Here is a 16,864-nt window from a genome sequence, read left to right as displayed (position 1 = left end):
CCACATGATGTAGCATATATACATCTTGCCATTTTAGACTTCTAATTTCAAGCCCATCTAACAGACTTCTGAATCTGCTTGTCCATTCCTGCTGTTCCTAAGTAACTTTTCCATCCTCATGGAGATTAAATTGGAAAGTGGGTAATCAGAATGCATGTTGCTCTGTGTATGTATATATGTGTTTTGGCATTTTAAAAAGTAATGGTTATTATTTTTTTCTAGTTGTTCTTGTATATTGTTTTCCTTCAGACTTTTATCTTAGAGCTGCTTTTTCCTCTTTAATTCTATGTATATTTTCACTTCAGATATTGAGTTGTTCTCATTTTAGTATTTCCAGTAGTGCAAATTTATTCAATGTTACTCACATCAAAGATGGCTGCCATACATTTCCTGTTAGCTTCTTTTGCCCTGAATAAAGTGGACACTTTCATTTCTACATACATATAGGTAGATCTGGGGCAGATTCACATTCCACAAGCCCATGCCCAGGGAAATTAAGGTGCTAACATTTTTTCTAAAATTGGGGAGATTTTTTATATGAAAATCAGTTATGATTTAAACTATTGTGCACCTTAACTACAACCCCCCTATCCCCTGTGGAAAACCTTAACATGTCTTTAAAAAATGAAAACCTGAAAACCCCTCCATTTTTGGCCAAAAGCTTTTCAGCCTTTGGGTTATCAGTTTTCTGATAAAAATCCAAAAATGTGTGAAAATTTTCATTTATTTGCAAACCCAATTTTCCATATTTAAAAAAAAAAGTTTTGATGGAAAATTTTCAGCCAGCTCTAGTTAGTGCAAAGTGAATGCTGTAATAATACGCGTTACAGGGGAATTACAAGTTAATTATTTCTTTTCTGAGAGGATTATGAATAATAACATTTCCATATAAAACCTGGAAGAGATGTAGAAAGGTGAGCCACAAATTCCACTCTGGATCCCAGTACAGATTCCAATCCCTGCATCATCCAAAATGTGCATGTGGAAATTTGGAGAGGATTGAATTCTCAGGATTGTAGTTGAGCTTACTCTGTCCATAGAGGACATACTTATTTAATTCAGATATGGATGTTGAATGCTGACAGTTCAGGGTTATTTGGATTCAGGGTTCTAGTTTTGGTCTCTTTCTAGTAGAAAGCTATTTCAGTCTGAGCCATATAAAGACTGAAATAGAGATTCCAAAGCTGCTGCAGATATTACAAGATTCAAGTCAATCTGCTTTGTCTGATACTACACTAAAACTTAAAAGGAAAGATATAACTAACTGACACGGCTCCTTAATCTGTTTGTTTGTTTTTTCTATGTATGGTTGTTTACACAGAACACCAGGGCTCTAGATAATGAGCATGATGGAGGGATGATAGGTTGATTATCCTGCTGCTGTATTTGTTGCAGGGCACTGATGAATCCTTCACGGTTTTTACTCAGTCCAGTGTTGCTGGGAAGGACAAGAAAGACCCATAAAGATGACATGTTTGCTGTCCTGCTCCCTGATGGGACTTCAATGTATTACCTGGATCTAATTATCTCATCTCTAGTTGACAGAGAGGCTTCCATGGAATGCTTTCCATCACTGGCAGCCTCAGCCACGCTTCCAATGGGCTGTCTAATAGCTTGATATATTTTTGGACCTCCTGCTCATTGGATGAACAAGCTGAAGTAAATCATGTATTGACCTCAAAGCATTTATAAACTGTAGAACATTATATTCTCATCAGAGCCATAGGGGCAGTAAACTATAGTTTCTCTGCTGTGAAACATGGTTTTGGTTATGCACTGTTACTAGGGTTGTACTTAAACAATAATATATCATTTGTGGCACATGTCGCCTTCTTTATTGAAAGGCAAAACAAAGAGTTGAGGACAAAAATCATTACTACTTTAGCAATTTTTCACAAAATGCTTTTGTTTTGTACTTGACACACAGATGGGACATTGTACTGCAGTGCAAATGATGTATGGCAGCATGACAAATTTCATTTCCTTTATAAAACAAGAATCAGAATAGTGTACGAATTTGGGGAAATTGTGTTAACTTTTTGTTGTTGTTGTTAAAAATAAATAGTAGAATAAATACAAAATAAAAAAAATGACTCCAAAGGAAAAGTCCTCTGGCAAACTGTTTGAGCACTTTAATTGTCTTGGCAGATATTGATTGAAGTGCTTAAATGAAAATATTGGAAACAATAAACTGGCTTGGTGTTAGAGCTTTTGTATTGCCTTGATAGTGATAATCCATGACTGAGGAAGAAATTAACACAAGGTGATGCAATGCAATAGAAGGAAATAAGAGGACGCAAAATAAGATCAATGCTGAAGATAGCTGATTGTATTCTTGGATCTCTGTGCTACCCTGATATGTCTTGTGTGCATTGCCAGATTTTGGCAGATTTAAATGAAAAAAGCGGTGCTTTTCAGCCTCCTGGTTGAAATTACAGTATATATAATTTTGGTGCATTTTCTTTGTTTTACTGTTCTATACTTATCTCAGGAAATTTATTGATTGATCTGGGAAAAAATTCCAGTTCCTGGGGGATTTGCCAAAATTGTTTGTTTTTTTTTGGACTTTGGTTCATTTAATCTATATTTTCTTTTTGAGTTTTGGGTTTAAATGAAACTCAACCAAAATCTTAACATCAAAACCATGTTATACAATTGAGGTTTTCATGGCTTTCAGATTATCTGTATTGCAGTAATACATCAGAGTGCCCGGTCATGGACCCCACTGTGCAAGGCATTATCGGCACATAACAAAAAGATGGTCTCCGCTCCCAAAGAGTTTACAGTCTAAGCAGGTTAGCTCTGAAATCTCAGATCTTTTCCTGAAACCTAGAGAGTGAAAATGGCTCATCCAAATGTTGGCATGGGCTCACTTGAAATTCAGTACATGTTAACACAAAAAGCTCCCGACTAGCTTTGTCCAATACTGTTCCATCTTTGAGTAAACCTTAGCTGACTTTTAGTTTTGTAACAAAATCTAAATCCAGGCACATATTGACTGTTTGCTGGTGTTACTACACAGATGCTCAGTCCATTAATTTTATATCTAGGTTTCAAACAACCAGAAGTTTGAATCTGTTTAGACCCAGGCTTTTGGTTGGTGCATTACAAAGACAGGGGCCAATGGTGTTTGGATCTGGATCTGGATTTTGAACCCCTCTTTCTTTCCTCCATCAAAGTAGTGAGTAAGCACTCTATTTACTAAGTATCAGAGGGGTAGCCGTGTTAGTCTGAAGAAGTGGGTATTCACCCACGAAAGCTCATGCTGCAAAACGTCTGTTAGTCTATAAGGTGCCACAGGATTCTTTGCTGCTTCTATTTACTAATAACAGGAAGGTCTGTAGAGTGGGTGGGGGAATTATATGTATGTTGAATAAAAGCAGAGACTAAAAATAGGATGCAATTTGTGTACAAGTACTAATTACATGAACACAACTGTAAAAAAAAATCCAAACATTCTATAGATAAGTGAAAGGAAGTTAATATTCCATAGAAAATCACTGTATTAACAGTATATATAGGGTTGTAAGTTGTATGTTTAACCATTCAAAAGGCAGGAAACAACAAAATTAAGGTTGCACATGCAGCTGTAACTGCCCATTTGTGCATATATATTTAAAATACAGAGCCTCATTCCATCAGTGCATTAATCCATTTTTAACTGGTGTAACTCCATTGTAAACTGGCATACAACTGAATTAATGGAGTGCTGAATCAGGTTCTCTTCCTTTAATTGCAAAATCACATATTTTTCTGAAAAAATGCAGTAGGACATAATACAGTTTCTTCTACAAGCTTGGATATGCGCATATAGCAACTTGTAATATTTTATCATTGTTCTGTACTTATAATGCTTTCACTGTCGTTATTGACCAATATAGCTGTACCTTGTACCTTATGGGCCAGATCTTCAACTGGTGGAAGCTGGTGTAGCCCCATTGACGTCAACAGAGCTACACAAGCTAAGGATCTGGTCTTATATATGGAACTGGGATGAAACTAGTACGTAGCAATCTGCTTGAAAAGAGGTAACAGAAGAGGAGCACTACCTGTGTCTGTTGTTATTCCTTTGACTGTATAGCTACTAAATTATGACCTAAATTATTATAGCTACTAAATTATGACCTAAATTATTGATCCAAATGAACCCCTCCCTTACAAATATGTAGGATATATTTGATGTTATTATAAGGAGGAGTTTACATATTATGATTGGCAGTGATGGTCTAAATAAGGGATTGTACAACTGGGATGCAGGAGGTATAGGATGCAGGCACTGTCATTTTCCTACCTTCTCAACCATTTCCATACTGGGATGCCCCTCAGTGGGCTCCTGTCCCATGTAACTGGGACCTTTCTCCCATTTAGCAGTATGGAAAGGGTAAGATGTTTACAACTCCAAGGTTGAGAATCCCTGGCCTACATTGTCTCAGGCAGGGAGCTGGGGGTGGGGGTGGGGGAATTATATAGTCCTGTGTCATCCTTAGACTCCATAGAGAAACCTCTGTGCTATTATTTTTAGATTCTTTAATATTCTGCTAATTTTCTACTGAACACTGATCCTTCCAGTCTCATGCCAGCATTTAAGTTAAAATGAGAGTTGTTTTTATGTGAACTGGGCTGCAGGATTTGAGGCCCTAAAGCACCAATTGTTTATCTTATGCATTTGCTTTGTTTTTTTATTTACTTTACTTTACTTATTTATTTTATTTTGCTTTGCAATGGAAGACACATTTTATGAGGTGGATCTCTGAGCTATTGCACTGAATCATTTTGCTAATGGTCTGGGTTTTTGTTTTTGGTAGTTTTCATCCATTCCTACCAGGCAACTAAGGATGAGTGAAACCCAAGACAAAGAAAAATTAGATTTTCTCCAAACTGCATAGTTGACAGCAGTTGGAATTGTTGTCATCACCTACATTAGCTGCCTACCAGGGGTTTCAATTAGAAGAATCTTGTCAACTATGTTCAGGAGATGAGATCTCATGAAGCCCAAAAGACACAGAAGAAAGTAAAAGCAGCAAAGAATCCTGGGGCACTTTATAGACTAACAGACGTTTTGGAGCATGAGCTTTCGTGGGTGAATACCCACTTCATCGGATGCATCCGACGAAGTGGGTATTCACCCACGAAAGCTCATGCTCCAAAACGTCTGTTAGTCTATAAGGTGCCACAGGATTCTTTGCTGCTTTTACAGATCCAGACTAACACGGCTACCCCTCTGATAGAAGAAAGTAGTAGTAGTTATATTTTGGACCATGAAAAAGAAAAATACTTCAGACAAACAAATATGCAACATACCAGCTGTATGTGCTGTCTTGTAGGAAGATTTTACAAGTCAGAACCAAACCCCAAACTAACCATAAATTGTCAGTAGTACCAAAAATCGTATGAATTACAGCCTGCTAAGGAACAGGCGCATTGAACATCAATGCATGGATAATAATCCAAGGAAAACCACTCTTCATATGTTTTCTTTTTGACATACAGCTGCAAGTCTAAGCCATGCATGATTGCATCAGACATGATAATATACTACCAGTTTCAGGAGCTATAGAGTGGTGAACCCATAGCTGGCTCAGTTTGAAAATGATCAGCATGCCAAGGTATGAAATACATCTTTCCTTAAAACGAAATGAACACGTGACTGGACATTTCATTCTTTGGGCATGTGAGCAATACACCCATCATCAGGAAGTCACAATAAATGTTTTTGTGTGTGATGATGAAATGGCGTCAAGGCACACAAGTTGAAAACATGTTTAAAACCTCCAGCATGTTTAGTGTTTCTGCTGAATATCTTTCAGATTTGTTCATACCCATGTATATTGATTCTTGTATTATATTTAGGATCACTTAGCTTGTGAAATACCTTGGTACATGAAGTACATGCCGTAAGATGCTACAGAATGGAAATCAAGACATGCTAAGCTTTTATATGCATTGGCTGCCTCCTGTGCATATTTAAGTCACGTGCTGCATGTGTTGTATTTGGTAGTGAAGAGTGAATACTTAACATGAAATTTTGTTGTTATTTGTACCAATGGATGCTAATGTGTGGCATCCCTGAATCTGAATATCATCCAGTTCTGAAGGTCAGTCTGACCATCCCATGTGCAATGGTGGGACTAGAACTACATTATATCCTGGGAGAGGGGATGCAGTTTGATGAAAGACAATGACATCAAGGGTTACTGTGTTGGATGGATTTGAAGGTTGGAGATCTGTGACATGGGAGGATGGTGAAGGAGGGTACTGAGGAAAAGTGGTAAGTCCAGGCCCAGGGCTTGGTTTGAGTCTTCACTGCCATCTCTCTGTGGATCAAGAACTGCAGGTGCCAGGGTTCTTCACTCCCCTTCCCAAAGCTAGAGTGAGCACAGCTGGCATGGAGGTTCGCTTAGGAAGAAAGAGCACTGCAGAGGGACTGGAATTTTCATACCAGGGGGGTGAAACAGATATATATGTCTATCTATCTATCTATCTATCTATATATATACACCTCATCAAAGTTACTGGATCTGTCCTCTCGCAACAGGTCTGGTCTCCCAGTTTACCTTCAGCCTTTTTGCGCTGTGGCTTCTTTCTCCCTCAACTGCATCAGAAGTAGGTGGGCCCTTCTCCTGTTTTAGATCTTCAGGTGATAGCTGGTTCTCCCACTTATCCTTCCACCTCTGTGGGAGTCTGCTTGATAGACTTGTTCCCCTCTAAATTTCAGTATCATTGTGAGGGGAAAATGGCTTTACCACCCCAGGACCAAGATTAGAAAAGGCCAGGTCCTGCTGCTGTTATATATTCATAGATTCCAAGTCCAGAAAGGACCATTGTTGTTATCTACTCTCACCTCCCGTATGGCACAAGTCATAGAACTTCCCCAAAATCGTTTCTTGAGTGGATCCATTCCCTTGGTCCATGGATGAAGTGGCCCAGAGTGAGCAATGATATTGGAACCTGTGAACATATCACATTCTGTGTTTCAATCCAGTCCAGTGAGGGGTTGTGTCAGGACCTGCTTTGCAACCTTGGGTACCTCGCAGTGTTTTGCTGCTGTAGCTTCCAAACTGGGTCTCCTGCAAACAATCAAGCATTATGCAAGTCACACCCTGAGCATCTGTGTGTAGCTTCAGCCTGCCAGCCATATTCCAGTCACACTTTGGCTTCCACCAGACTCCATTATCACTTGCAGGGTGACACCAATCACTCTCCCAGTCTTGAATTTTCCCCCACATGTGTGTTCTGCACTGTCACATCCTCTCCTGCACAGTTCAGATATTGTAGGACCATTGCCCCTACAATGGGTCAGTATCCAACAGTTTGCTACTTTAATTGGAATTACCCAAACAGTTCAGTTTAAATACAACATTGGATTAGTTTTGATTAAAGAATAAAACAAGTTTATTTAACCCCAAAGAGAGAGATTTTAAGTGAGTACAAGTACAAGGTCTTAAAGTCAGAAACAGTTACAAGAGAAATAAAGTTAAAACACTTTCTAGTAGCTAAGGCTTAACAAACTAAACTTGGTTCAAGGTAAAATCCTTAGTACACATTTCCAGCAACAGGGCTGACCAAATGTTCAGATCAGAACCTCTGTGAAAGTCCAAAGACTGGTTTCTTTATCTTCTTAGGTGAGAGAGAGGGAGAGAGACAGGGAAAGAAAGAAATACAGAATACCTGGGGTGGTTTTGCCCCTCACATTTATAGTCCAATCACACTTTGCAATGCAACCCCTAGACAAAGTTCGTTACCACTGTGAGGATGGAGACATGGGGCATCCTGGTGAAGGAGGTTCCATGCTGTTGATTGTTAAAATGCAGATTGATCTGTTCCTGTTCCCCTCTGTTGCCAAAGAATGGCCACCTGATCAGTGATTGCCAATCAGCTTTGATGACAGCCAGCTAGAAGCATTAGTCTGTCCTTTGTCTTTGAGGCATAGGTTTACCCTCTCCCCAGACTTGTCTGACAAACACATTTCAGTCATAATCTCAGCTTATGTTCATAACTCTACATATAATATTGCTACATACATGCCACCATGATCTTATAGACCAACAGTCAATGAGTTTTCAAATGATACTTCACAAGGCATAGTTTGTGCAAAGATTATTACAATGTGTAGGGTGTGAATAAAGGGCTGCATTCAGACACAGAACCCACCTGTAGTCTCAGAAATACTCACCATCCTTACAGGAAGGATAGCCTTGCAGTTAAAACATTGGTCTAGGCATCAGGAGAGCTAGATTCAAATCCTGGATACAGTACAACCTGTTTGTGTGACGCTGGTCAAGTGACTTAATTTCTGTGCCTTGCTTCCCCCAGTTCTTTAGTATGGAGATTATACCACTTCCTGGTCATACAGGGGTGTTCTGAAAAGTAAAACAATCAATTTTAGGTGTAGGGAATATATAAGGCAAATGCCCAGTTACATGATTTTCAGACAAAAGCAATATTTTTGCTGAGAAATCTGGTAGTTAAACATTTGAATGATATCATTTGTGTCTGCAGTTTACTTCACACAAAATTCAGTGTTGGGCTAGGACTTCTTTAAAAAATGGCCCTAAAAGCCCCTCTTTGTCAGGAATTATAATATAAAGTACAATGTAAGGTACTTGTTTATTGAAAAAAATAATATGCCAAAGTTCAGAAGGGAGGATCTAAAGCAGAAGGAGCAAATCTTGGTCCATTGTAAATCAATAGTAGTTTTGCTATCGATTTCAATGGCACCAGGATTTGGCCTTGTGATGGGGTATCTGCCCCATACTGACAGTAGACTGCAGGTCCCCCCGGAAGGAGGGTGGGAACACAATGTGTGGCACAGCCAGAGGTCCTGGGAGTGACATGGGTCCAGGAAGAGAAGTGACAGGGCAAGAAACCACTAGCAGAGGGCGCAGCACTAATTCCCCAGACAGCCAGCCGGAGGTGCTGCACTGATGAGTTGAGCCCCATCACAAGCCTGAAGACACCTGTCACTAACTAAACACTGTGCCTATCATTGGGAGATTTTCCAAAAACAAAACATAAGCAGCTCAGCTCAGATCAAATCTACCCTTGTCTCTTTCACCTACACCCCAGGTGAAATAAATATTTCCTTGGCCTAAGATCCAATCTAATTCAAAACTAGAGTGAACAAATACATCTTGCACAGAGTTATATAAATCCCCATGCTTTCACATTTTATTATTATTTGTTAAGTTGTATGTCATATTATATGCAAGTTCTACCCCTTTTTCCTACCTTTTGTGTCTATCTATCTAAACTCTTTGGGACAGGGGCTGTTTATTAATCTTTACAGTGCCCTGTAGAATGGTGTGCATAGGCACTACTACAATGAACATAAATACTACTAACTATTTAATGTTAATTTCGATTGAAGTAGTATCCAAGGATAAAACATCCTGTTCTGCTAGATACTGTACTAAGAAGGAGGAGACAGTCCCTGTTCTATAGAGCTCACAACATAGGATTTTGGCAGTATGCAACATGTGGATAAACAGATCAAGAATGGGGGAGAGGAGGAGCCTGGAGAACAGTAAAGACAAGAATGTTTGCATAAATTAATAATCACAGTGGTCATACGAGGCCAGCTCTGGTGGAGTAGCTGAGAATGTCCTTTTTGCTCACACCTTGGATTTCAACCCTCAGGGTGGATAGCAGAAGTATTCTGACCAATTGTAACTGCCTAGTTACAGTCCATAAAAACTTCTGGTCCAATTAAAATATAAGCTCATTGTAGTCTCACACAACAGTTAATAAAAATAAAACTCATTAGGAATATAGCATTTAGACGAGCGTGAGTGATATTTTTAAATGTCGCACTCAAAACCACATTTCCTTTAATCAGCATCTGCTCTGTGTTAAACTGCCTATAAAATCCAGTGCACTGTTGATAGTGAGGAAAGATGAAAACAAACAAACAGGAAAACTACAAAAGACATGGTGTTAACATCAAAGTGTAATAGCGCTGCTCTCTTTTTCTTGGCATTTGAAAAATGTCTTTATTTTGACCCCAAATGCGTTAACTCTCTTTCCACCAATATGGAGATTGGACAACAAGGGGGGAGTAATAGGAAGGCGGCTGTAGCACATGAGCTAAAACATGAGATTAAGGGGCAAAAAGAGGAGAGAGGGTATGAAACAGTTTGAATAAATTAAGGATTTTTGCAAAGGCAAATTGGCTCCATCTTTTGGAACACCGGACTTTAAGCAAGGCTCAAAGGAATGGAAAAATAATGAAATCCTCAAAATATTAATGAAATGTGAGCTCTGCTCCCACAGTGAATTGAGTGATGCAGACTGGTTTGGGCATTTTGTGGAATCACTCCAGTTTCTCCTATCTCAGGTATTTCTAAAGGGTCCATTTATGGTGTCCAGAGTTATAATACAGTAGAACCTCGATTTTTCAAGCCCATATGTGAAGTTGATGGAGACAAGTCGAAATCCCTTCACATTGCGATGTATTCAAAGCATTGGAAATCTCTTTGCAGTGGTTTGAAAGATCAGAAGAAAGTAATGCAATGTGCCATTCTGTAATTTATGCATCATACCTACTATAATTCTTAGAAGTTCAATTTTATAAACTTTGGATTTTAAGCAATCCTTCATCCCCAATTAGTTCATAAAATAGGTGCTCTACTGTAGAAAAGATTTTAAAAACCCTCATGCTTCAGGACATAAGCAAAATTCAAAGAAATGGGTAGTCAGGAAGAAGCCTTCACTGTGAGCAGATTATTCCATAATACCCACTGCAACATTTCTTGTACCCTCTTCTGACACTAAGATTCTGCTGGTCCTGTCTGAGACAAAATACTGAATTTAGATGGACTACAAGTCTAATGCAATACATCTATTTGCATGTTCTCATTGAAGCACCAAAATGAAAGTGCATGGGACAAACAGGTGAAAAATCATGAGGTTTTTTTTTAACAAATGGGAGTTTTTTATTTGATGTCTGTTTTTTGAACATTTAGGATTCACATTTTTAATTTTTTCCCAGCATCCATGAAAGCTAGAAACTTACATAAAAATTAAAACTGAGATTCTCCCATAATCACCTGACTTCAGGATTTCAGGCTTTAAGAAAAATATCACATATCCAGAGACTCAGGATAAAACTTTGACCTGGCAACAGTGGGCATGTATGAATTGCAGTATTACCAATGTCCTGTCTTCTGACTGTGGCCAATGCGAGATGCTTCAGAGGGAATGAACAGAACAGGGCAATTATCGAGTGATCCATCCCCTGCCATCCACTCCCAGATTCTAACAGTTAGAGGCTGAGGACACCCAGAGCATGGGGTTGCATCGCTGACCATCTGGGCTAATAGTCATTGATTGACCTCTCCTCCATGAACTTATCTAGTTCTTTTTTGAACCTAGTTATAGTTTTGGTCTTCACAACATCCCCTGGCAACGAGTTCCACAGATTGGCTGTGCTTCTTTTTGTTTGTTTTAAACCTGCTGCCTAAAAATTTCATTGTTCTTGTGGTATGTGAAGGAGTAAATAACACCTCTTTATTCATTTTCTCTGCACCAGTCATGATTTTATAGACCTCTATCATATCCCCCTTAGTCGTCTCTTTTGCAACCTGAAAAAGTCCGAGTCTTTTTAATCTTGCCTCATATGGAAGTTCCATCCCCCTAATTATTTTTGTTGCCCTTCTCTGTACCGTTTCCAATTTCAATATATCTTTTTTGAGATGGGATGACCAGAACTGCATGAAGAATTCAAGGTGTGGGTGTACCATGGATTCATATAGCTGCATTATGATACTTTCTGTCTTATTATCTATCCTTTTCCAAATGGTTCCTAACATTGTTAGCTTTTTCTTTCTTTCTTTTTTTTTTGTTGACTGCCACTGTACACTGAGTGGGTGTTTCTACAATGACTCCAAGATCTCTTTCTTAAGTGGTAGAAAAATATATTTGTAGAAAAATTCTCAAATGTATTTTTCATTAGAATGCACTTTATTTTGCATCTCTTTTAAATTCCTCGTGATTTCAATAACCAATCATCCTAGCTATTAAAGAGGTTGGGTGAAATCCTGGTTCCATTTAAGTCTGCTGGAGTTTTGCAGTTGACTTCAATGAAGGCATGATTTTAACCTGATCCAAAGCCCACTGAAATCAAGGGGAAAATTCCCATTGAAGTCAGTTGGCTTTGAATCAGGCCCTAATTTTCTAGGAAGCACTCCAGAGTGTTCAGCTTAACCCAGTAGGAAGTTGGCTACCTACAGAGTTCCCCCCCCACACACACACCTTTCTAGTGATATGCTGTCAGTATTTTAACAAGAAACTTCCACAAATATTTCTCTCTGAGCCCAAGACAAACGACACGCATTCTAGAGGCTTACAGCCTTACAAAGAGGAGGCATGAAGGACTGGAACATCTATTTGTTTGTTTTCAATTTTAAACAACACCCCTGTCTCAAATCATATGTACGAAAGAGGCAACATGACTTGGTAGACAAATGTGCGTTTAGTGCATTTGCTGGAAATGTTATTACCATGCTTCTGAAAATGAAATATAGTATATGTAGACCAGAATGTTCAGTCTGTATAGTCTGAAGTAGGAGTTAGGGCAAAGACATTAGGGTTTGAAGTATCAGTGAAAATTACTTAAGATCCCTGTTTGGCTGCAGCTTGTTTATTCCAAAGTCAAAAGACAAAAAATGGCCTCTGTTTTCCAGGGAGAAGTCATTTTTGCCTGGGAAAATGTTTCAGCAATATACAGAGAGGGGTTAACTGTCAGAGGCAGGAGAATTCTCCTAACTCTTTTCCTGACTTTGCTGGCCAGGGTGAGGACTTCCAGGAAGTCTCAGATAGTGTCCTGTGGCACATCAGTGCTTTTTGTTCTACTATATTGAAAGTTGCCTATTCACCTCAGTCTATAGCAATCTGTGGTTACTTTGTGGTTACTTGCACCCCTCTAAAAATTGTTTTCCATTAGGTATCATTTTAAGACAATGTTTAATGGTACTTACAATAATTAATACAAATGCCACTGTAACACTGGCAGACCAGGTGCCAGCTCGTGCCAGAACCCCAGGCTAATTCACTTGTGTATTATTATAGATCAAAGTGATTGTTAAATGTATAACAGTGTATTTGGTGTTTAAACTTCATAAAAATGAGTGGGTTGTTACTTGCATTGTTTTCACTTATCAGTATCCCGTTATAATGTAGTAGCAAACATTTTCATTGTGCATACCCCTGTAATTAAATAACCCATCAGGCGAGCCATGAAATGAGAAAGAAGCCTGGTGGAATGCAAATGAAGAACATTGACAGAAAAGTGCTAATTTCAAAGCAAGTCACTGTGTGTGTGACGATCAGAGGTCAAAGACTCAAAATGCATCTCTCTGTCATCAAAGGAAAAGCCCACATGGGTAGTGACACCGTCAGCTTGTTTTCTGTGAGAAGAAGCTATCAGTATGGATTCAAGGAAGGACCCAGCATCTCTGGACCATTTGGATTCTTACAGGGAAGTGTACCAGATGCAAAGCAGAGATCCCCAGAGACAATTTGGGAACCCTGAAAAGACTTTTGGGAAATTGGCAGTTTATTACATCACTGTCACCATTTGGAATTACAAACTGTAACTCAACTATGCATATATTGTATCTTCTTTAACCTCTCAATAACTCTCATTCCTTTTTCTTAGTTAATAAGCCTTTAGTTTGTTTACTATAGAATTGGTTGCCAGTATTGTCTTTGGTGTAAGTACCAACTGATCTGGGGTAATGACTGGTCTCTTGGGACTGGGAGCAACCTGATGTGGTGTAATTTTTGGTTTAAGTAATCTTTTCTCACAAAGGCCAGTTTCTCTGGGTGGCAAGATAGACTGGAGAGTCCAAGGGGACTGTCTGTGACTCCAGGGTAAGACTGGTAGAGTGATCCAGGAGTTCACATTTGTCACTGGTTTGATGAAATCTAATTATAGAACACACCACCAGCTTGGGGTGTCTTCCCTGTTTTCTGGCAGTCTGCCCTGAGGTAGGCACTCACAATCGTGAGTCACTCCAGACAGCATGACAGCTATATCTGCCGCTGCAGGGGTCTTGCACCTCTCTTGGATGCGTCTGATGCTGGCCACTGAGAGAGACAAGAAATGGACTAGAAGATCCTTGGGTCTGATCTAGTCTGTCTGGCAATTCCTGTGTTCTTCTGCTAAAACAGGATATATTAGAAACTTAGTATGTGCCATGCCTAGGTGATTGTGGGATCTCTTGTCCAAAATACAGTAAGATAACAAATCTGGTAAGATGAATGTTAAGCTTTTAATTAAACCTACTTTACTTGGCTTAGAACAGGAAAAAATAGGGGTGTGGGGGATGAAAACATCATCAGTGGTAAAAGTAATATATTGCATTTCTGTATGCCCAGTCTGACTTTGCATGGGATGACAGCAGCACATATTTCAAAGAGTTTCACAAGTTAAACTTTTCATAGTATCATAAGCCTCAAAAGGATGAGGGTTTTTTGGCAAATAAACTTGCTTATGAGGTATTTTCTCCTAATTTTTATTAACGTTATGATAGATTCCTTTTCCTTTGGTACACAACATGGATTCAATCCTAGCTATTGAAGTTGAGGGGAATTTTGCCATTAACTTCAGTGGCACTGAGGTTTCACCCCTTGTGCTAGGTTCATTTTTACCTCCTTCAGTAGGCACTTATTAATGACTCACTCATTCAACACCCACATTAATAACTTGACTTTTGACACCGTTGGATGCAGGGCTGCAGCTGGTCCAAAAATGGGATAATTTTTTTGTGAATGTTTTTGTTAAAAGATCGTCTCTGGTTTCTGTTGAAAAATGTAGGACTTTCAAAATTTTCTACCACCTCTAATATGTACCTACATTCCCCCTAACGTTTAGGCTTCCATCTCTTTGCAGGTGTATTTGTGGATTGTCTGAGGAGTGGCCTCTTTATGTGTTTGAACGGGAGCAAGAATTGGGGTAGAAAAATTCTTCTGCTTCCCTTTCAAGCCTTGAATTTTCAAGCATGAGTGTGTTGACAATTTCTATTCATCACCCTGCCAGATTAGTTGTATGAGCACTTTTTAAAGATATATACGGTACAGTACTATTGCTGGAAATAGATAAATAATACCCCTGATGATATTGTACTTAATATTGTACAGTGATCTATATTGCTGTCTCTAATCCATTTTTCACTGTGCTACTTTTTAGCTACAGTGAATTTTCAAATTATATGGAAGAAGGAAATATTCCCTTTGACTGATTAAAATTCATAGGCCATCTCCGTGATCTCCCCTGACATTGCCATTCCTTGCCCTCTCATGGCAGCACAAAGAAACATAGTTATTTACCCTGGGACACAGGTGACTGAACTTATAAAAATCACTACAGGACAAGATGTATTGAGGCCTGGCACGGCATGACAAATTCTGGCGAGGTTTGCCAAGAAGAGATGTATTGATTTTTAAATGATTAATAAGGAGAATATAATTGTATTTCATTAAGATGGATGGGATTTCATTTAGTCTGTCTTCTCCTTTTCCACTTCAGATGTGAAAGGAAATCAAGTCCTCATCAATGGCACCTCGTGTTAGTCTGCCATGGCAACGAGGTCATTGATTGAGTAAGAGAAGTTTCAGTGAGGCTAGCCTAGTCCTTTAATGGGGTTGCTAGCACAGATAATATGCCTAAGACAACAGGCTAAGTTTCTCTTGTTATTTAGAAATCCACTAGGGACTAGATGAATGCCTCTGCCATCTTTTGCTAGACCCTGTTTGGTGTCCTTAGATGCATATAATCCATAGCAAATCAGGGTGGACATATGAATATAGAATATTAGTATTTTATCTCTTTGTAAATCACTGAAAACAACTCACTTCTCTGCGTCTCAAGGACAGAGAGACAGAAAGAAACAGGAATTCAAAATCCTAAAATCTTAGTCCTAATGTGTTCTTCAGTGTTTAGGCCTTGATACAGGAAAGCACTGAAGCACTCTCATGTGAGTGGAGATGCTTCATGCCATAGTATCTCTTTAGGCCTTTTAAGAAAGTACTTCAGAAAACACTGGACAAGTGACTGCTCACTCACTCTCCAGACAAGGTGTTCAGATGCAATTTAAGAAGCCAATCACTATTGTAAGTGAAAGATGCTGCATAATTAGTAGCAAAAGAAAGAAGAATGCAGCTGTTTATAACCTGAAGGATAGAGAGAGGAAGACAAAGAAGGATTAAAAAAATATATCAAAGCTATGAGCTCCTTCATGTAAAGGAGACTCAGAATGGCTAAATCTGGATATGTATCACATGGCTTTTGTGTTCAGGCTGGCACGTTTATTCTGTATTTCAAATGTAAATCTTGTTTTCTGGGTTCTTACATAACATCGTAATCATCAAATTATCAGCTAAGGATCTAGAAACTACCAACCCACTAACACTGAGGACGTGAACAGCTGTTGTTGCTTTGACCAATGCTGTGATAGGCAAACATTAAGGATATGTCAACACAGCCTACAGCAGTGAGCCTCCAAGCCTGGATCGATGAGTTCTGGCTCATGCTATAGTCCTAAAAATAGCAGTGTAGCTATTGCGGCTCAGGCTGGAACTTGTGCTCTGAAGCCTAGAGAGTGGGATGGGCTTCCACACAGCTATTTTTAGCACAGTAGTGTGAGCCCAAGTCTATTGTCCTGGGCTTAGAGGCTTGCTGCTGCTGGAGGAGTAGATGTATCCTTAGGGGATCAATACGCATCTAAATATTGATAAAGCAATACCCATATAATAATCATGGGTTGAAAATAGTACCTTCAGAATTTCACGTTATAGGGGAGCTTTTTACTTCTTTTCAAATCTATGCAACTGATTATTTCTTATGCAAAATGGGGCCCCTCATGCA

The sequence above is a fragment of the Mauremys mutica genome, chromosome 2, assembly GCF_020497125.1.
Source record: "Mauremys mutica isolate MM-2020 ecotype Southern chromosome 2, ASM2049712v1, whole genome shotgun sequence".
Taxonomy (NCBI): domain Eukaryota; kingdom Metazoa; phylum Chordata; order Testudines; family Geoemydidae; genus Mauremys; species Mauremys mutica.
This window is presented reverse-complemented; position numbering follows the sequence as displayed.